This window comes from Larus michahellis, chromosome 4 (assembly GCF_964199755.1).
Source record: "Larus michahellis chromosome 4, bLarMic1.1, whole genome shotgun sequence".
Lineage (NCBI taxonomy): Eukaryota > Metazoa > Chordata > Aves > Charadriiformes > Laridae > Larus > Larus michahellis.
In genome coordinates, this window is record NC_133899.1 from 78,985,675 (window position 1) to 79,007,433 (window position 21,759).

Genomic DNA, 21,759 nt, shown 5'->3' on the forward strand with positions numbered 1-21,759 from the left:
CTTCACAGCTCCAACTATGTAAAATTAGTATTCCTGCAGTCATTTTAGAGCTCATCCTCAGTGCAGAATTTTCCTTCAGAATAGTAGCACATGTCCATTTCTGACTGGGGATTAATGTAGTTTACAGGACTGAATTAGGATTTTTATTCCACTCTAGTCATCATATTCTAGTGAGTTAACATTTTCCAGTAAAATAAATAGGCAGCGAGACTACTGTTTATCATAAATGGTTTGTGATCTCTATGAAGTGGAAAGGGTTAGTGTACATTATGCGAAGTTTGTATGTTGGCAGAGACATTAATCTAATATGGCTTGCATCTGGGATGGCATAGAAGTCTTGAAGAGAGTTCTGGAAAAGATCTGTCTTCAGGAAACTTTGCCTTTTGTGTAGGCAAGATTGATTTTCTAGATATCAGAATTATCATTGGAATTGCATGGTGTTTGGAATTAATTGTGTTTTCTGTTACACTTAAGGAGTAGTAGTTTAGGTATGATATTTTTGTGGATAAGTGATCTGAAGTATTGATGATAGCCTGTTCTGAAAGAGTGTACAATCAGCATTTTGTTCATTTATAGTTTTCTAAAGATTGCTCAGGACATTGTTCATACTTGATCTTGGAGACGACCAAGATACGGTCTCCAAAACTAGGTCACTCAGCGTGGCATGATCTTTTGGTCGGCTGTGAATTATGGAATTGCGTAAGTCAGGAGTTCATCTTGGGGACAGTGTTTTTGAGCCATATTATAACTAATTTTTGGTATCCATACAACGCAGAATTGGATTTTCTTGGGAACATTTCCATATTTGGATGAAATTTAGGGATTAATAGAATTTATGTTGAGATTGATAACAAATTTCTTGTTGTTTCTTTTATGGCACAACATAAGAGATCTGATTTAGATATTAGCTGTAGAAAATACTTCCTGAAGTAGTTTATCGTCTTTGTTTTTTACAGATTTGGTATTTAATATAGAAATTAAAAGAAAATATTGCCATCTATGATTCCTGTACTTCAAGCAGCAACAAATGTAAAATTAGTATTGGTGGCTCAACTTTAAATGGTAGCCAAAGCATGCAAGTAAACCTGCTATGTGCTTCTTACAATGGCTGGAATGGCATTAGCCACGTAGATTGCATTTTTTTCAATTGCTTAATGTTGTAGTGTTCATTTTCTTTCATATATCATATAGTGTAGCAGGAAGTCTGTTCAAAAGATAGTCTTTGAAAATATGCTTTTAATTCTTTGATTTTCATAAGCTTTTAATCACTAGAGATTAAGAACAAAGTTTTCTCTGGCAGAGCTTGCAAAGGCTGTGCTCGTGTCTTTTTCCCAGTTACCCTGGTATGGCGAGAGACCTTTTTTGTAAGAACATTTGCTGTTTCTCATTGCTTTAGGCTGCTAGAGCAAAAGATGGTAGACTTACGAGTTTTCCTTTGGCAAAGAGAAATGGAAGAGATCTAGTGTCTTGGCCATGTTTGACAAGAGAAGCCAGAGCTTTCAGCTCCACTGGGATATTAGCAGTTTGTAGCCATTTTAGAAAATGGTGATCGTTTTTATGTTTGCCTGAAAAATACACATTCAAAACCAGTTTTGAGTAGGAGGACTTCTTGTTACTAGGGGGAATTACACAGAAATGTGAGATAATACAAACCCCAACCCTGTCTCAGCTATGGAGCAATTACTATTGTTTCTGTAATGGAGTTGGAGTTCTGCTGGTGGACCCTGATACTCTTCATAAGAAGATTCCTCTTTAGAAAGAATCTTCTTGTTTCTGTCACAGATGCAGAGGGGTCAAGACATGGGTGTTCTGCATAGTTGAGAGATTAATTTTCAGTAGTTACATTCAAAGTAGCTAAAGAGTTTTTAGGGTTTCTCAGGGCTGTCATAGTCCTTTGGCCTAACCAGCGTCAGAACCTTCTGCAGCCCTTTGTAATACTGGAATTTCATGTTCTAGGGAAGCTGATAGAAACAACGTTCACAACAGAAGGCTGCTGTTTAATCAATACTTCCTTGGAATCGTGCATGCTATTATACTTTTTCTGTCTGCTGAAAACAAGAAAAAATAGCTATGTGGTGGGGGGAGAGTGAAAACTTGTAATTTTGTGAATTGAAGATGGAATCAACTGCACAGATGCAATTGACTCAAATGCAGTAATGCAGATCCCATCCAGTTATAGCAATATCATAAATTAGGTGTTATAATTGAAACTAAGCAATAAACTGACAGTGCTTAACTGTGGAAGGGGAAGAGATCTTGCAGCATTAAGCTGCTGCTTTTCCTTTGAGGAGGGAGCCACTGCTCACTTCAAATGTTGGGCTTTAATTAGCATCCATTTCTTAAATTAAAAAAAAAAAACACCAACAAACCAACACTGCTGTATTTTAGATAGAGGAATAAATCTTGATCATCTCCGTGTTGTAGAGTGTTGGGAGGAAAGCAAGTGCTTTTAAAGAAACACAACAGTTAGTGAGTTTTCTTTTTGCATAATCTGACAAGTTTAGTTAAACTAAAATCTTTGAGAAATAATGAGGTAAGGCAAATATCAATCAAGAATAACAAAAAATATATTAAAATATTTGCTTGTTTGGTAGCGTTAACCAAAATCCTGGGTAACTATTTAATGTTGCCGTTCTGAATATTCAGCAGTATGCGTGTGTATGACAGGGATTTACAGTTGCATTTTTCTTGGAATAAGATGAGCAAAGCTTCCTGTATTTTTTGGTCTTTGTTGGTTCGGAGACGTTCCCTTTTCCCTGTAGGTAGAAGAGGAGGAGAAAGGGGAGGGCAGAGTTTTTGACAAAATTGACAAAAAATATGCAAGAACATGGTGTGCTAGATTCGAGCTGGCCTTAGAAGCTGTTTCTCCATAGAATTTGATTTTTATATATACCTACAATAAAATGTAGCTTTTGTATTGGGAGAGGGAGATCTGTCACTGCTTTTTAGATGAATAATTCCTTTTCCAGGACTTGCAAGAACTAGTGAAGAAGGCTGATGGCTGCTATCACTAGTTATCCCCTTTATGTCTAAAAAAGAATATAATAAATTCTGATTTAAGTAAGAGAGGGAACAATCAAAACCTGAAGAAGACAGTTTTATATATTTTATCCTCTCCAATATTTAAAATGTGGGCAGGCTATTTTTATATTAAAATGGTTTAAACATTATATAATTGCTTTACAGGCAAATGTAAAGGTTGCTTTTAAGCAAAAAAACACCCTTTTTTTTTTCCAGGGGGCCTCATGATTAGAATGTCAGCAGTTATTTGGGCTTGACAGAACAAACAACACATTAAAAAGTTTCACATAATAAAAAGTAACTCATTAAGCAAGATTGAACTTGAAAAAAGGGTTTTGCTTGCAGGGAATAAATCTTAAGTACGAGCTGCTCTCTGAGAAGACAAAATGATAGGCAAACTGCTAAAGACGAAGCAGGTTGCAAGATCACCATCTCTAAATTTTGTCCAGAAGTTACAAGTACAAAATCATGAGTGAGAGATGTTGATTCAGGTGTGGACTGGGGTTGCGGTTCCTGTGCGACTTTCTTCAGTTGCTTCCTTGGAAAAGTAGAGCTGGGTAAGAATGCTTTTCTTCCAAAATGCCTCTGGTATGGGAAGTGTCTTCTCCTTGCCTTATCTTCTGCCTCTCCTTCCTCATCGCTTTTTTCCTCACTTTTATTTTATTCACTTTAAAAAACAAAACAACAAAAGCCTCCCCTTTTCTGTCATACCTGAACTGAAAATGAAAAGCCGCAGTTCTGTGTGAATTGGCCATTAGATCGACCCAATCCCACACGTGGCTCCCTTGTGATCTACAGGACCAACTGTGAAACTGGGGGGGGTGGGGGTGGTGGTGGTACATTGCTGGTTCCTCCTGTGTTGAGTTACGTGGGGTATTGCCTTCTTTAGGTGTGTGAGTCTCTTCTGACTTGTTTAATACAAGTTACCTTCTGGCTCCTCAGGTGTCTTTCCACATTCCTAGCATGGCTCGGGTTACACTTGCTGAATGTGTGGCAGATTGCAACAATTCATTATAAATCATTCTGTCAGAAAAGAGGAAACTCGGAGGAAAATGTGAGCATTATAATAATGCTATCTATTAAGTATTCTTAAAAGGAGACAAAAGTATAAACTGCATATGATGCAAAGCAATAGCTCTGAGGTGGATTGCTTGCTTTTTTAATTCATTCTGACTGCAACTTTGAATATTTTTTTGTTTATTTTTTGATATCTGGTATTTCAGGCTCTTACGCACAGAAACATTATTGTAGTTCGTCTTCTAATGACGTTGATATTTGGCCAGCAGAACCAGTTACAACAAGTTCTGTGTTACTTTTTCCTTAACAGCTATTTTCTAACATATTCTTCATTATAAAAAAAAAAAAAAAAAGGAAAATGTCTAGTGTAACTAGAGATGCAGATGTAAAATCATTTGTACTTTCATTATTCTGAGGATTTCGGCATTAAAGGGTAGTGTGTTTCTTTATTTTTGGAACATTGTGCATTATTTCTGTTGTTTTAGAGAAATTTGTGCATGTCTCTTCTGAAACAAAATCGCTCTGTTGGTATAAGTATACACTAACTTGATTTCCTAAATGATGATGGTTGTTCAGAATTCAGTTCAGTTCTTCTCTTCTTTCCGTTACCATTTCTGCCTCACCAGTTGACAAATCTACTTACGGAATTTAGTTAACAAATTATCATAGTTCTTGGTTCAGTAGTGTGCTTCCCAAGATTTACACTGTGATTGCTTCTCTTACAGCTGAAGCTGCCTGGATACCTCTTGGATACTTTTAAAATCCTTACAGGGATGTGTCTGGAGGTTTTCTGAAATTTACTTGATGTGCTTGGGGGTCTGGATTATGCAGCAAAATGTACATCAAAGAACCATCCTGTAACACTGAGAGTTTATGTTCTTAATACATTGGTTTTGAAATTTAAATATGGAAACTAACTTTGTGTCTTGGAAATGGAGCCTAGAGAGAAATATTGTTCTTTCTAGTATATAGAGAGGAAACGTTGATGTGTAATGAATCCTGCAGTTTAAAGGATGGTCCTAAAAATGGTCCTGGTTTGTGCAGCATTTAGTTGATAACTTGAGAAATGTAAACTAGGAATTTGTTACAATTTGGTTTGAAGAAAAAAAAGTCGAAGCACTAGCAGAAAATTTGTAAAGCATAAATTTGCAAGTTTCTTCTTTATGCAAATTAAAACTTATTAAATCAGAAATGAGGACATTGCAGAAGCTTGAAAGTTATTTTTAAAACAATTAACTATAGGAAAATTATAGCCAATGTAGTGATTTATGTTTAAATTTGAATAATTGTCAGCTAATATTTGAATTATAACAAATTGTTAAATATAGATAGTATCTACTCAAATAACATGTAGATTATATTTAGTCTCACTTTTTATGCTGTTATTTTGGCAGATGTATGATTTATGACATTGTTAATCCAGTTTCATGAGTCCTGCAATTCAGTTGAAGGACATCTTCCTGCAGAAAATGAGCATAAATTTGAGCACTTAATAAGTGGATACTTATATATTCCATTTTTAGATTTTTTGCAAAAAATAGGCTGCTTCTTTCTCACATGCTGAGGAGAGCCATCTTAAATTAAAGACACTTATTTGAAACAGTCAGTCAGTCCTGTTGACGTGTAAATGCCTCTGTACACTGCTGAGATGACTGCAATGCAGATAATGCTGATGGTGCCAGCCTTTTCAAAATTTACATCAGGTTTTCAGCTCCTGTGAGAGGTTTAATTTACTCATAACTTTAGGTAAGGAATAATCATCTGCAGAAGACAAACAATTACAGTGGAGAAGATTGTAATGGCTGAGACACTGACCTCATGTGGGGAGGGTGCCAGGACACCACATAACCACACCGCTGCCCCAGCACGTCTGTCTCAGATACAACTTGCCCCAAGTGACAAATCAGGCAAATCATAGAGTGCTTTCTCAGAAAATATCTTTTTCAGGCATTGTTGTGCGTTGATGTCTGTTTGGAAGCTCTTGGATGTTGTACTATGAAGTTTGCTTGCTGTGACGTTACTGACATTACTGCTGTCTTCCTTGTGTCTACTGCCTTCTCCTGAAGTGGGACAACATCTCTGCTGTTTTCTTTTACTCTCCAAATTCCAGCTGTGCCTGCACTTTGCTGCCCCTTTCCCTAAAATGTTTGAAGACCTGTCCCTTTTCCCTTAGGATTTACAGAACCTCCTGTTAAAGGCCTTGTCTCTCTGCAAGGTTATTGTAACTTCTTGCAGCTCTGCAGCACTTATCCTCCTCTTCCGCTGTAAGTTATCCGCATTTTACCTACTGCTTTAACTACATCATCTTTTTAAAAAATCCGTTTCTTGGCTCTCCTGTTAAACTGCATCAAGTTCAAGCTTGTCTTTCTTGCTTTAAGACGTGTCATTACCTCTGTCCCCACTCTGGTTTCTTTACCAGGTTACTCCCTCTGTTCAAGTCTATTCAAATGTGGCTGTACTAAAAATGATTTGCTTTACGCTTGTCTGCTGTTGACTAGGTAAGATTTCTAGATTTGAAATATATCCTGGTTTACAGAATTTGTAACTGTTGCTCTGTAAGAGTAATCACTCACTTATTACTGTTCTGAAAACTTAATTGTTTTGTCTTTCTCAGCCTATTCTGGCTTTTACTGATTTCCTTCCCTTCCTCCCCCTATCCTTTTCCAGGTAAAAGCTAGAGTGTTTCCCTATGTTTTCCTACAGCTGTTCTGTCTTTTCCGTTGCTCTAAAAGTAAAAGACAAAGTTGGAGCATTACCCGTAATTGTGGAGTCTTTTAATTGTGCCTTTGTCTTCTGTTGGCCTCATGTGAGGGAAGGTGGGTTCCAGGTGATGTTGGAGATACAGAAATTTTTACAAGAGTTTCTCTGTTGTAAATTGTTCACACTAATGAAAAGTCAGCATGTGTATATCGATTAGAGAAATGTATATATATTGGCTTGCAGGTCAACTGAATTTTAATTATAATGATTTTTCAGGCTCATCCACAAGATTCTTTTGTTGTTTTAACTCCAGCTTTTGTGAGCTGTTCTGTGATGTTTGAAGAACAGTAGCAAGTGTTGATGCAGGTTTTGGTTGGGGAAAAACGCAATCAAGTTTTTGTTCCGTTTCTGACTATTCATGTAGACACCTTACAGGCGGTTTATTTTCTTCCTGCACTGTGTTAGCATGGATGGATAAAACGCAGAATATTTAGTATGTGGCCTGTGTCAACTTGTAATAGTAAAATCTCAGTTCACAATTGAGAATTGTTCCAATTGAGGAAAAGCAGCACTGATCTATTAATGCCTGCTAAGAGTCTTTTATGTTCCTTCACTGGCAGAATGTTTTTCCTTTATGGGTTTATTGCTGCTGTCTGCCAGGCCTGCTTTATTTCTGTGCGCTGAAAACATTAGGCTAATCTGCAATGGATTTGCTAATGTAAACTTTTCTATTGCTATGCACCATGGGCCTTGATTTCACTCCATTGTGCTTTCTCTATATATTCTTTTCTGCCCACTCTCACCCTGCTGGGTCATGATTTGCTGTGTTTCAGATGCTAAAAGCTCCTAAAGATAAGCCCTTACTTTTAAGCACAAGCTGTTCTGAAAAACCTCAGTTGCTTAAATGTCATAATTTTCCATGTTTTAAAACCTAAATTTTCTTAACAACTAAGCTATTGAATGTTTGTACTTACAAGTTTGCATAGTCTACTTATTGCAATGATTTGAAAGAAGCTTCCTATGTAGTTTACTAATATTCATTAATATTAAAATATTCTTCTGAAATATTCTCTACTCTTTCTAGGTTCAGTTTAAACTCGGGTAGAGTATGGCTTACCAAAATTGAGACGCATACTCCCATAATCTCTGTTCTTCTTGTTGAGGCTGTGAGAATTTTTAGAAGTTGGAAGCTTTACGGATGGGTAGTAAGTTGCAGCATTTCTTCTTTTCTACTTTAGTATTGGACGGGTCAGAAACTGCAGTAAGTGTTTGGGCTTAGGTTCTTTGAAGCAATGCTGTTGCCTTGTTAGTTCTGTTAAGTAGTTGTGTCCCAATACATGAATCCGTTCTCTGCTCTGTTATTTTTAAACTATTGTCTCTTCATTGGTTGTTTTCCCAGTTGTGAATATCCTCGTGCTGTTTGTTTTTCTTGACAGTTTATTCAGCTTCTCGTTGCATGACATAGAGCATATTAAGCCCAGTTTGAATATTAGCCAGAACTTTATTGGCGGAGAGACCATTGTTAATCTGCTGATCGTTAAGTGCACTGGTTTGGAAGTGGAGATCTGTAAACGTTAGGACATGCATCTTGGATTCAAGCTGTGAATGTTTATATACTTCATAGAAATCTGATGAAATACTGGCAGCCTTCACTGGAGCCCAGCTAGAGGCACCATGTATTGTGCAAGCTTTTGTGGTTCAAGTTTAGATATGTAACTTAGATGGTTGAATTATTTTTTTTCAAAGAAAGATTGCCTTTCTGGGCAGTGGAAAGAAAAACTGCTTTAGAGCAAATTCATAAACTCATATGCCATGAATTGTCCCATATGAATCTGCAGAAACTAGTTTGAATGTAAGGGTTGCTTTTACTGGGCTATTATACTACTGTCAGCCTTCTGATACATGACAATATGCATCTTTAAAACTTGGAAGTCAGAGCTATGCAAACAACCATGGGCACTCAGTACTAAGGCCAACCTTTTGGGCTTAAAACATAATTGTTTGTTCCCAGTTGGCATCTGTTGCTTCCTTTCAGCTGTTGGTTTATTCTGGATTCAAAGTTGTCATGACAGGACTCAAGTCACGATGCTCTCATTTGCGCATATTGCTGTGCTCTTGTGTGGAGAATTCTCACACAGAAGCTGCAGAAGTTTTCTTCAGTGCTAAAGCAAGGGCAGAAAGGAGAAATAGGAAGTGCCTCTAGGACAGAGATGGCTTTGCAGTCTTCCTGTCAGACAACTGTAACGCTGCTCCGTGGAGTTCAATTAGTATTTTCACAAAAAATCCCATACTTCTTGGTCAGATGTGATTGGTAATTTGGTTTTTGCCTAAGCAGGCATGCTTTTGCACTCTTCTGGAAAAATGCTTCTGAAGTAGTCAGAGCAGACGCAATAACACAAATGGTCTTTGAAGAAGAAATAAAGGTTTTTTCCCTACGTCCCGAATCTCACTACCATTGTGCGTCCCATCCAATTTGCTCATCTGTTGCTCTTTTTAGGATTCAATCTGGATTTGGTTTTTTTTAATGAAAACAGTAATAATTTAGTCTTATTTTTGTTACACGTAACACACTTCTATTTTGTAAAGTACCAATGCCCTGCAAGTGTGTTTCAAAGAAAGCACAGTCTGTTTACTGCCTGTTTGAATCAGTGAGTTTTGGTGCCAGGACATGAAATTACGTGGGAGTCTAATCTGACAGTAAATGTGTGTGCCGTCACTGAGTAATCACTAGAAACTTTCTTTTTGAGAGTATCTGCAGATTAGTTCCTTGAGGATTTCTTTTGTTCTCTGATTAGTGAAAAGCAAAAGATTTTAAACTGTGGTTTATTGTGAATATAGAGGCAAAAGGACTTTTACTTGCAAAGGAGGGCAGCAGATAGTACGTCTGAATACGCTTTTGAGGCAAATAATTTTGTGGTGTAAACATGTGAAGAACTTTTTCTCTAAATATTAGAAATACTAAGAATACAACACATCTTAAAATATACCATTTTTCTATTTGCTACTTTAAAAGAGGTGGCTATAATTTTAACTTGGAACTTGCTTTCCCTAAAATTATGACATATACTGAAATTTTGCCCCCTTCAAAATCTAATATTTATATTTTGCTCCTAAAATGTTACTTGCCTTGTATAACATGTATCCTGATGTTTGTGAACTTGTAAGTTCTTTATGTTTAAGGTTTTTCAGGAGAACGGGATAATGATTGAAATAATTTCAGTAGCCCTTGGGCTGGAAATAGATAGTCTGCTTAATATGATTAATATTACCGGTATCTGGAAGTTATTGTTTCTGAGCTACTGCTCCTTTCAACTAGTAAAACTAGTATTCTGATAGAAAAGAAGTTAAAAGTTTCTGTGCATAGTACAAATTTGAGTATTTATAGGATTTGATGAATTGCCAAATGTGAGAACTTCAACAAATAAAATTGGAATGACTTACTGGCTCATTATTTATTTATTTGTTGTTTGATATTATGACTGCACGTTGATAGTTGATACTGGCTTCCAGCACTTTATAATTTTATCAATAAACTTTAAAATGTAAAGAATACAACATAAAAGTGTTGTAGAGCACAAATGTAATTAGGTATTGCTAATAGATGAGGTCTATTACAGAGGACAGCCAAAGACGTCAGTAACAGAATCGTTCTTTTTATCCTTTTTATGTAGACAGTGTATGATTAAGGTGCAAGTACAAGTGCTAAAGATAGCCAGCAAAATGTTTAGAATGATTTAAGCTGCTAATTAGGTAGTTGGCAGCATGAAAGTTTATTGCTTTATTTTGGATGTGACTTTCAGGAATACTTTATTTGCAGTTAATTAAAGGTATAGTAAGTCTCCGTGGAGCTAAGATTGCTTGTTTCTCACCTGACTTGTCATACTGGTTAAGCTTTAAATAACATAGTAACAAATTTTAGTACCAAAAGGAAAATACAGCTATGAGATATAAGTGTGTGTATAAATCTTGTTATTTTAATTACCGTTTAAATGGTTGTATCTAAAGATATAATTCTAAAACCACTATCACATTGTGCATTGTTCATCTTGAATTCTGACCTTTTTTATTTTGCCGCATTAGAAAGTCTTATCCGTTGTTGAAGTCCGCTGCGTTTTAGCAGATTAGGTGTACCATAACATGAGTAATTTGCACATCTGTGTATTTTTTTACGAATAAGCACGGCTATGACTGACTACCAAGGACAAATAGGTAGTTACGACACTTCGTAAAAAGGCTTGGATTTCTCAAGTGATACTGGCAATTAATATCACTTGAGCTTTTGTGATAAGGATTGATTACATTTATATTTCATAAAAACCTCTGTTCAGGCACTGTATCTTAGTGATTTACTGTCTTTACCAACCCGGTCCGGATTCAAGATACCGATGTAAATAATTCCATTAATCCCCATGAGTCCTTTGGTCCCTGTAGGATATTTGATTTAAACCAGTGTTGGTGATAAAGCCTCTTCAGGTTTTGATCATTAACTTCTATAGTGTGATGGTTTAAACAAAGTAAATACAGTTTATTAATGCTATAGATTTTTATTTAGTTGGTTTTTCTAATCAATATGCATGTGAGATTTTTTTTGTGTGTGTGTGTGCTGATTTAGAACATTGCCTGTAGAACTTGCTAAGTTGTGTGAATAAGCTTGTAGTTGTTAAATGGTGCCCTTTAGAAAGTCAATCAGCACTTAACGTTGCTTGGTCATGATTTGGAATAATATGCAGAAATAAAGGGCTTTGACTCGCTACCACTTCTTGCCCTTGCAGTAATAAGTAATTCAACACTAATTCTTCATAGAAGGACACTTTTATTTTTTTTTTGGTAGAAAAATATGTACATATTTTCTGAGAATAGTCAACTACTTTTTGTCCTTTGCTACTTGGTTGAGTGCCTTAATGAATTCTGCATGACAATAGAAATGCTGCCCTTGATTTAGAAATAATAACAAACCAATCCATTCAGCTGCATAGGAAATTAAATACCGAGCTGAGAAACATTTTTACGTACTCTAACAGCAGGGAACTATTTAACATGTACTGTTCTTTTTTTCCATCTGTGTTCTTTTAATGACTTAGCAGTGGTTTAGATCACTTCCTGCAAAAAAGTTCTTGCGATGTTATCTCAAGATAGGTTTGAGGCTGCTGCAATAGTTGTGAAGTACCTTGCTTCAGTGGTGCGATTTCAATACTTTTGGTCAGGCTTGATAAGTATTCGTGGTATGAGTGAAACTGTATGTTTGGTTCAGACTTTAATTCCTCAAAGGCTCAATTTCATGCTTCCTCCCAAAATTTTGAGTCTCCAGTCATCTCTTTTACTTCCAAGAGATCAGTAATTAATTCATGATTCTCCATGTAACACTGTCTTCTCATTGATGTGGAAGTCTTGCTGATCTGTAAGAACTTACTCTTTCTGACTGTATCGAAGAGGTGTTTTTGTTCTCCCCATTGAGCTTGAAACTTTCAGTGTTGGTGCTTTCCAAGTGTCTTTCTTGAATATTTGTTTTAGAACTCTTCCACCAGAAGTGCTTTTCTAGATTGAATACATATTTCCTATTTAGGACATAGTGTAATATCAGAATTAGTAACTTTTATTTGTTTCCTTTGTGCTTTTTTTCTGTTGCTTTGTTTTGGTCTTTGGATTGCAGTTCATCACATTGGCTGTAGCCTGTGCTTAAAACATTCATCTGGGCTTCATGTTCCAGAGAATTTGAATTAATTCTCATTCCTTGTGCCTTACTCTTCATGTTTTTGTTGGTTTTTTTGTAAACAACTGTTGTTGTTTACTTGTTTCATTTGTTCAAGCAAGGGATTAAAAGTGTCACCTATTCACATATTCTGTGAAGATTACGCACAGTTCTGTCTCTATAAATGTACATATCAGTGTATAATAGAACGGCGTTTTGGCATCTGTGAATACTTAACAGTCTGCGTGAATGCAACTGTTACTTCAAATAGGTATGCAGGATAAAAAAAACCATGGGAGGCAGAATCCTAACACTTTACTGATTAGGATAGCATATATTCTGTATTAATTTATTTGCATAATCTAAATTTACATGCCTGGTGGTCTAGTTGTGGTTTTTTGGGGTTTTTTTTGTTGTTTTTCTTGTGGTGTAAACAGATGCCCTTAATATCAGAAGAAAAAAATAATTTTTTTTGCCTGAGTAATCGAACTACATTTCCAGTTGCTTCGTATCCCTTATTTGTATGTTATAAAATTTCTAGGCAAAGTGATTTGTCTGAAACCTGTGTAAATGCTAGTTTTTCTGCCATTCTGCATTTTTATCTTCATTTATGCATTCTAGCATCATACGAGTTTCTTGGGGTTTTTTTATATTTCCTGATGGGACATGTCATGGTGGATTTAGGCCAAGAGTAAACTTTAAAATTTTTTTCCTTTGTTCTGTGATCTAGCATCATATTCCAAATGCACTTTGAATAATATTGTCTGACGATAGAGTATACCATATAAACAGCTACAAATAATGGCAAATCATGATATTATCAAGGTGTATCCATTTGCCAGCTTGTTAGAGAAAAACATTGCTATGTGGTTATGTGAAATAATTCCTGCAGTTTGTGTTTTTTGGTAGCATGGGGAAAAATTACCACCAAGTGCTCCTCTTTTTAGCCCCTTGTGTATTTTTATCAGGGAACTGAAAATATTTTCTAATCTCTAGGATTGTTTATGCATGCTGTGACTAATGAATAGCTCTGTCAAGTCAGGGGTTTATGTTTAAGAATCTGCAGGATCCAAAACATGATGGTTTTCTTTTTCTTTTTTTTTTTTTTTTTTCAAAAGAGCACTTAGAAGAATTGTCTTAATTTTTCCCCAAGACTAAAATCTTGCATGCTGTTAGGAGCAATTGAAAAAGACATGAGATGCTTTGCCCACAGCTTTGCCTCCAGTCTTTTGCACTTAACTGATCTGTGATGATACTGACTTAGACAAGTCAGTCCCTGATAAGCATTTGAGATTTCCTACTGAGGTGACTTACAAAACTCACTCTGCATTGACATGAAAAGAATTCTGTCAGACGTCCTAAAATTCATATTCACCAAAGTATTTGGTAAATAGCAAATGTGAAATCTATATGTGGGGAAAAACATTATAAAGAGCAAGATGTTCAAGGGGAAAAAAAAACAGTATTGAAATCTCAAATTGGTATTTGTATTTTTTTAGAGAGTAGAATTTTGTTTCGCTCAAACTGTCAGCAGAATGAATGGCAGTAATTAAAATTCCTATTGTCTTCTCTAGGCGTGAAAAGGTTTTTGTTGTTGTCATGGTGACAGTTGAGTGACAGCTTCAAAGTGAGTAATTGCTACTGAGAGCTCCATTATGAACATTTACAATGTTTCAGAAAGGATTTCAGGATGAAATACTATTTCTTTACTGGGCTTTCAAAACATCTTTTTTTTTTTTAGCCTGATGTTTTTGTACAAAGAAATACTGTCTAGGTGACTTCCTTTCAGAAGGCTCTTTTTAAGAGCCATGTGAAATATCACTGCTAATTGCTTTTTCTTGCCCTGCTCTGATGAGAAGGGCCAAATTGACAGGAGCTGTTAGCTGATGCAGTTGGTTAGAATGCGTAGTACCCTGCAAATCGTCTATATTGAATTGTTCCCTAACTCTCTTCCTTTTTACAGCAGCGGTGTGTATGTGTTTCATCCTGGAAGATGCGTCTTATGGGCATGCATGTACAGTTTCTCTATATGATGTTGTATTTACTGCCTGCAAGACTGTCTTGGAAAAGTCAGTTTAGAGTTATACTTCAGACCCTGAAAAGTTGTTTTGAATCCCATTTCTCAACAGTGGAAGTTATACACTTATTAGGGGAAGTTCTGTATTCTTGATTTTACAGTCTCCACAGTGCTTTTACCCCTATCAGTTCCATGATTTTAAGAATGACAAGAGAATTGAGATTTACAAGGTATGAGGGTGTTTGTAAGTTGTGATTTGCATTAGATAATAGTGTGTGACTAGTGTGCATAAGATAGAAAGTGTGTGACTGTTTCAAAACACTGTACACAACAGTACAATCCAGTTATATGTCCTTGTTACCACATACCTGTTTTTCTTCAAATCTAAGATACTTTCTTAAGTTTTGAGAGTTGTTTAGGAAAAATATTTTAAATTTAGCTTTGCTTTAAATGAGTATGATATATTGTCAGCGATTTAGTTCAAGATCTCTTGAAATGCTCATGGAATAAGAATTCCTTAAGATCATTATGGTGTGTTAACCTGTCTGCCTGAGTTCATGTTCTTCTTACCACTGGTAAACAGAGTTAATCTATGGTGGCTTACTGATATATCACCTTTCTGATAATAAGCTGAATTGAAGGTTTTTCTGGAATTTTGATGGCTTCATTTCATCCTTTATAGTGCTGCTTAGACTTGTGGGCTTTGATACCTTTATTTGGAAGGCATTATAATTAATTACATGAGCACATTATAATCAAAACCTACATGCTGTTCCTAAATATGCAAAAGATCAACTTTGTGAATTTTAAGAATTTTAATCTTTGTGAAATCTGCCTAACTTGTGATGTGTCTAGAGCCTCAAAATGAAAACCTCAAGTATGCACATGTGCGCACACACATACACACGTTTGTGTGTGTATGTACATGTATCAATAAATATATATATATTTGTTTTAATTTTGTTCTTAGTGAAAAGCAACAGCAAAAGAGAATAATTTTAATTTTTGGTTTTGGCCACGTTAGTAGTTCAGGAAACCTCATTTGCCATACTTTCTGCAGACTCTGACTGGAACAATTGGAGAGCTGAAGGACTTCTGTGTTTGTGGAGGAAAACTCTGTTGAGACTATGCAAAGAAATTTTCTCCATAACTGTGAATTTGACCAAATTTGGTCAGATCTTTCTCAGAGGTGATGAAGTCTCTTGGATCCAAATTGTCATTCTGTCCCTGACAGGTTTCATTTTCATTTACCAAGGAATAAGTGAACTAAAGATGTTCAAAGTATTTTTCTGTTTGCTTCTGGCTCATAACTTTGTGATCACAATAGTTTAGAACATATTCTTACTTGAAAAACACCATTTAAAATTGAGGTTGAATACATTACGGTAAGAGCACTGAAGTATTTTTTCAGTACATTGTAAGCTTTAAATATCATTGTTTTCTATCTGTTTTATAAGTAAATTTAGACTTTCTAAGATTACCTCTCTATGTTTTAACTCATCCCACGAGTATTGATTCTTAAGGGGTCGTCTTACAAAAAGGCTCATAACAATCCTTTACATGCTGACAAAAGGAGACATACTGCTTGGTGGTCTTAATTCCGCAAACACTGAGAAATGTGAGTTGTCCCATTTGAAATGTTTGTAACTTAAGCATGCCTTTAATCAGTTTTTATGTTGTAGTAGGTAAATGACATCTCTGTTTTTCCAGGTTTCATTGTTACTGATCTGTTTGTCTATTAAGTAGTTTAAATAGTATCAGTGCTTTAGTTTGCACTTTCAGAGGGTACCATTGATAGGTCTCAGCTATGCAAAGGCTATTATTGCGCTGTTGTAAAAGTCTTGCTGTTCCTTGGAACTCCCGGCTTCTGTCACTGCATAAATTCTGCATCACTTCTTGATGAAGGCAATACACTTTCTGGTTAATAATTTAAACATTATTTTGTTTGGTTGCTTGTTTGGGTTTTTTTGTTTGTTTTGGTTTTGGGTTTTCTTGTTTGGTTGGTTTTTTGGGGTTTGTTTTGTTTTGTTTTTAAACTGTGTTTTGTACATGTGTGTTTTATTTTCTTACTGCCTAAATTGCTTCTGCTACTATAGTAATAGTGCCTGTTATAATTAGTTTACATTAAGAGAGTTTTTAGTGTGATAAGTCATTTCCAGGCATTTTAATTCAAGTAATATACAGAGTACTGGTCCAGAAATATAATGGATTATTCTAGTCTTGGATACAGAGAAGAGGAGAATGCACACAGAGGTTTGTCATTTAAAGAAAAATAAATGGAAGCATTTCAAAACAAAATGTCTTTTAATAAGCTGAATATATGCAATATGAAGCCAAATTGTTTTGTGATTTGGTCAGCAAATGATATGATCTTTGCTTTTTTTGGTAAAATAATCGTATTTCGCATTGGATAAGGCTGATAAGGGCCTGTAACCCTACTTCCTTTCTTAGTCCTCTGTAGGAAATCTGCTTCTTGGCAATTAAAATAATGTGATTAGACCTTTAACTATAGTAGATAGTAGATGGACAAATGCATACACAAGCCAAGAAAAATCGGCACCCTTCAAGTTCTACCTTAATCTGTATTTTGCTGCCCGCATTGTAGTAAATCTTAATTTATGATCAGGAAGTGTTACCTACTATAATTCAGGTTTTTGAGGATGATTTAGTAAATTATATGGGTTTAGTTGTAATAAATTTTATTAATTGTTAATTAGTATTAGCTGTTCAAATTAATTCTTGGAAACTCCACAATGGAAATACTGAGATGTTGTAGTACAATTTTCCCTCTTTGGTCATTCTGATTTTTCAGTAACAAGAAAATGTTTATGGATGAAAGCAGCTCAATATCTAAAATGGTATCCCAGGTAGAGATGAAGAAAACAGAGTAAGAAAGAGAAAGTGTGCCAGAGCAATGTTATTTTGTAACTCAAGGGCTTACCTTATGTTTCTCTCTGTACATTTTGGTGCCAGCTTGTTGCAGATGCCTGATAGTTTTCTATGAATAAAGAGTGTGGAAAGTTAGTGGAAAACATTCTTAAGAAAGATGGAGATGGATGTATCTTGAACTTCAGCTGTTTTTCAGAAGATAAGATATGTCTCTGCAGTCTGTCTGTCTGTCTGCTTCTAATTCAGGAATTCTATAGTGACCACAGTGGTACGGCAGGCTGGTTAGGCTGAAAGTAAAGTGAAAATCTTGCTTGGAGTTGAATAGTTTAGAGAGATTGAGGATCGGAGAGCCTGGAGCAATACGTGTGCATCATTGTTATAACATTTGGAGATAGGAGTGCCTGAAACTTCTAATTTACAAAATAATGCTGTAAATACGGGCTGTGAGAAAATGGAAAATTAGAAGTTTTCTAAGAATCTATTGTATTACGGAGGTTGCAGTAGAGGCGGTGTTGTGAAGACTGAATTGAGAATCTAATTTTAATTATTTCCTGAGAAATCTGCTAATTGATACCATTGAGATTTAATTTGTAGAAACAACTGCTGCTGCTGTGAATGCCCCACATTCAGCATTCTGAATATCTGCATTTTAAAAAGTCTGCTCTACTTGGAATCTCATAGGTCAGTTAATACTTTGGTTTTGATTAGTGAACTTATGAATATATAGTGATCTTGAGTGTAAAAGTTGTATAATTATATATGAATATACCATAAATGGTTATAATATGGTTATACATTAGTTATTGTGTGAAGAACAGGACAGGATATTTCTTAGGAGAGCTGGAATTACCTGTACTTCCAGCCCCAGGGAACAGCTGGGAACTCAAGGAACAGAAGAGAACATCTCGGTTGTAGAGGATTAGGAAGCAAGGAAAATCCCTGTAGTGCTTATGTGACTTTCTTTAGTTGCTGGAATTTGGTATGCCTAAGGGGAAGACGTCCTGTGAAAAGCCAGTGACCTTGGCTGTGTGTATTACAACGCAGCTTGCCTGTTGAAGGACATGCAATTTCTTGCTAGTCCAGTCCCTCATATGGTGGTTTTAGTTGGTTTCTGAGCTCTAATGATAATTTTTCTGTAATAGAATTGGAACTCTTATGAACCCTTTTTTCTTCCTCAATGGCAACTGCATTGAATTCATTTTTAATGAATTAATAATTTAATGAAAGAAATCTTTAAGGTTTTTTCTCTTCTGTTGGCAAGCAGTTAGAAAAGTGGCACCTTGCACGTGTCCTTCATACACGCCACTTGGCATTAGATGAAGGTTCATTGCTTCCAAAAATAGTTGGTGTTACATGTCATGTATATGGATTATTTTTTTTCCCTCTCCTTTTAAGAATCTGCTGTTACCTGTAGCAGGAAATATCTTTAAAATGGGACCACGCTCCTTACATTTGCGATTTTGGGTTGGGTAAGACCACTTAGTAAAAATAGTACACCCGTCCTTTTTTATTCCCTCAGATAACTTTTTGGGGAAGGCTATTAAGAAACATAACATGATTCTTGATCCTGCTGTCAAGGTTGGTTTGTTTTGTTTTGTTTTCCTCCAATGACACTTCAATATAAAGTGCAGGGAGGTGGGCTCCCAACTCACAGCAGAGAACCTGACTGATCTCTGCTGTACCATGGCTCCGCTGTTGCGGCTGGATAGTTCGGGTGTCTTCTGCCGATGTGGATTTTGGGTTCCCTCAGTTAAAGGGAAATACACTTAACACCATTGCTGATAACAACTAATAGTGAAATAGTTTGATTTAAGTTATGGACAGTAAGATATCTGTTAAGGAGTAAGTTCTGTTCAGTTTCTTTGTGGAAATGGGAATGTGTGGTAGTGTTTTAGATTTTTTTGTTTGTTTTTTTGTTTGTTTTTTTTCCCCTTTCTTATTTTTGTTGCCCTTCCCTGTAGGGCATGGTGACTAATCAGAAACATTAGTGTTGGAACTTCAATCAATTACATTATTTATTAAATCAATTACATTATTAAATAACAGTTACATGTTATTTAAAAGAAAAATATTTAGACCTTCTGCTTTTTGTCCCTAAAACATAATAACTGTTTCCAAGTAGAACTCTAGTGGATTTTTTTTTTTTTTTTCCTTACCACAATAATTCTCAATTGTCATTTTCTTATGTATCAACGAAATAGCTTTCGACTCTATTTTCTAGTTCTCATGCGGATAAAATTTACATTCATGTCCTCAGAAATATTTGAGAATGAAAACAGGCAGGTAGGTATGTAAGGTATGTAAGACCAGACATTTCAAGGTGCCGAAAAGTTTGAGCTGCCTTTTCTTAATGTCTTAAGAATACAGTGTCTTACTCTGCAACCTGTTCACATCAGAAGAATGTAGAATATGCACATGGTATTTGCAGAATTTGTGAGCTGTCTGAGAATAGTTAAATTCCAGGGTATTAACGCTTAAGGTCATGGCATATAACACAAAAGTCCCAGAATACTGTGTATATAAAACAAAGTCTGTGTCATACAAGGTAAAAAGAATTAATTTATTTTATTTTTCCTAGAGAGCATCTTCTCATTCAGAAACAGGGTGTTTCCCCGCCTTTTATTCTGATTTGACAGTAGTTTGCATTACAATGTAGTTATGTACTTGGAAATGAATGAATATTGCCACTCATCACTTTTGGAATTTAATCTATTGTATTAGCATCAATACCTTAGATTTAGATTCTTAGGTTGTTTTCAAGGAACAGTGATAAGATGACAGTATGTGATACCACAAAAGCAAACATATTCTAGGGCATGTTAGGCTGAACTTGACGTTGCAGTGCAGTTATTTATAAGTCATACATTTGGAGATGCAAGTTTTCAGATGGTGCTGATTGGTTCAGTTTTGAAGAATTGCACTGGCAATTTAATCTTATCGAATAATTTTGCTAAACTTGCTTTCTGGGTATTGTAATGGATTAGGTTTTATTATCTTTGTATGGAATTGTATGCTGTTTTACAGTGTGTTACCTCACAGCTGTGAAAAAGTACGCTAGTAAAAAAGGCAACTTTCTTCTTCCCACATCCCTACACTTAGTACTCTAAGCGAAAAGAATAATCGATGTAGCCAAAATGTTGTCTTCAGAATACAGATTATTTTATGGTGGATATAAATATTTTAAAGAACAAACTTCTGTGCATTGGAAGAGATTTTCCGTAAATCTGCCAACAATTAAACTTGGAAGACAGCAATGTATCTTGTTTGGCTAGATCCAGAAATTCTCAGCCTGTTCTCGCTTCCCAGGTTTGCTGGAATTCTTTGGGAAGGTTGAGGTAGTCCTTTCTACTGTGAAAAACATTGGAAGTTTTTGCTTTTGTGTACTGCAGTAGCACTCCAAAAGCTGCAAATGAGGTTTAGGCTCTAAATTGGAAGGCACCTTTACTCTCTTTTGAAAGTCTTAAATGTTAATGAAATGATGATTTTACAAAAATAGGATTACTCGACAAGGTCATATGAGAAATCTGCTTCAGAGCTAAGATCTAAACCCTGATCTCCCAAATCCCAATGTAGTAGAGCCAAAACCATTAACTTCTTTTATCTATTAACGATGCAGAAAAAACTTACTGCACTTCAAGTTTTACAAATTTAGACACTTCTTTCTTTTTTCTTGTGGGAGAACCTCATCTCTCTGTAACGACACATTTCCAAGTATGCAAAATAACTGAAATGTCCTCACTCAATGAATTCAAATTGTTTCAACTTTATAATGCAAACCTGATGAATTTAACCTTGAAACAGCATCACTCTGTGAGTCAGTGATGACTTATTCAGCAAAAATCAGTCATTCTGAAGTCTTACTCTTTTCTGTGCTACTTACAGATTTATTATTTTTTGAAGATAGTGTAATTGCAGTGTCTATTAAGTTACATTTTAGGAATAAGTGTCACTTGCTGGTCACTTTATTAGAATTAAATAAGTATGGGCAGCAAATGTTCAGAGTAATGATTCATGACCTTGATTAATTTCAATAGCTGATTATGAGAAGTTAAAATAGAAATTAATCTGAAATGAAGGATCTACATGCAGAACTGAAGTCATCAGGTGGAAATATTATAGGGTTTATCCAGTTACTTGCTATTCTCTTAGAGGAGCTGTTTCCTAGTTGGAAGTTTTGACTTTCTGTAATCAGATAAAGTCCCAGAGAAGGTGAATGTAGCAGTCACAGCTAACCAGCTTCCAAACAATAGCTCTGGTGGAGCTTTTTGCCCTTTTGTGGAGGTTATTGCTGTAAGCTGCAGCTTTTTCAGGAGCGAATTCATGTGGAGGAATGGAGACCAAGTGAGCAGCTGTGTAGACAAATTATTCTACTCTTTGTAACTACTTTGGAAAGCAGGATAGGATGCTTGGAAAAGAGGAGTTTACG

General features: G+C 35.7%; 1 protein-coding gene across 13 annotated transcripts in view; it reads left to right on the plus strand.

Moving 5' to 3' along the window:
• Positions 1–21,759, plus strand: part of PLEKHA7 (pleckstrin homology domain containing A7) — a 167,351-nt gene that overhangs the window by 60,051 nt on the left and 85,541 nt on the right. The window contains exon 1 of one of the 13 annotated variants that reach the window (XM_074585845.1): positions 7,828–7,943. The exons of 11 other annotated variants lie outside the window; for them this stretch is intronic. The gene's annotated coding sequence lies outside the window, so the exon portion shown is untranslated. Of the gene's footprint in view, positions 1–7,827; positions 7,944–21,759 lie in introns of those variants that run through there. One more of the 13 variants, XM_074585841.1, reaches the window with a different exon arrangement.